Genomic DNA, 627 nt, shown 5'->3' with positions numbered 1-627 from the left:
GACCACCAAGTGTCGCTGCCGGGCGCAGAATATACCCACCCCGGGGCTCTGAAGTCTTTTGGGGGAAATCTCCCGCCAACTCGGAAGAAGCGATGGCGGAACGTCTCTGCGACCGCCGTCGTCTCTCCTGCCGGCGGCTCGTTGGACGGTAGGCCAGGGCGCAGACCCGTCACGCGCTTACAAGAACTCTCCACTCCATACCCAGCCGTGGAGCCTGTAAAGATGCCACAAGTGACCCGTCCTGAGTTGGGGTCAAATCCCAGTTCATCACTCGGGGAACCGCGAGAGACCGTAGCTCGACGATCGAGAACCCCCTCGGCATGCTGGGGAGGTAATAGTGAGTCCCTTCCACTGTGCGGAACCACCTGCTCTCCTTGAGTAGCAGGACGGAAGGATCAGTCATAACATCGCCGAAGAAGAACTGAGGCTTCAACAGCTCCGTCCTGGCATCATCTGTCAGCGTCGCATCGGTCGTCAACTCACGTAATGTCAAATGATGACCGTCCGTAACCCTCTTCATCAAGCTGTAGGGCTTATCAGCAGCGAATGAGGGCATCGGATCCAAAGAAGGAAATCGAGGAGGCGCCGTATAGCCTGTGCCTCCGGCGAGACCGATGGCCACGCCCT

Source organism: Asparagus officinalis, chromosome 7 (assembly GCF_001876935.1).
Source record: "Asparagus officinalis chromosome 7, Aspof.V1, whole genome shotgun sequence".
Classification (NCBI taxonomy): Eukaryota; Viridiplantae; Streptophyta; class Magnoliopsida; order Asparagales; family Asparagaceae; genus Asparagus; species Asparagus officinalis.
This window is presented reverse-complemented; position numbering follows the sequence as displayed.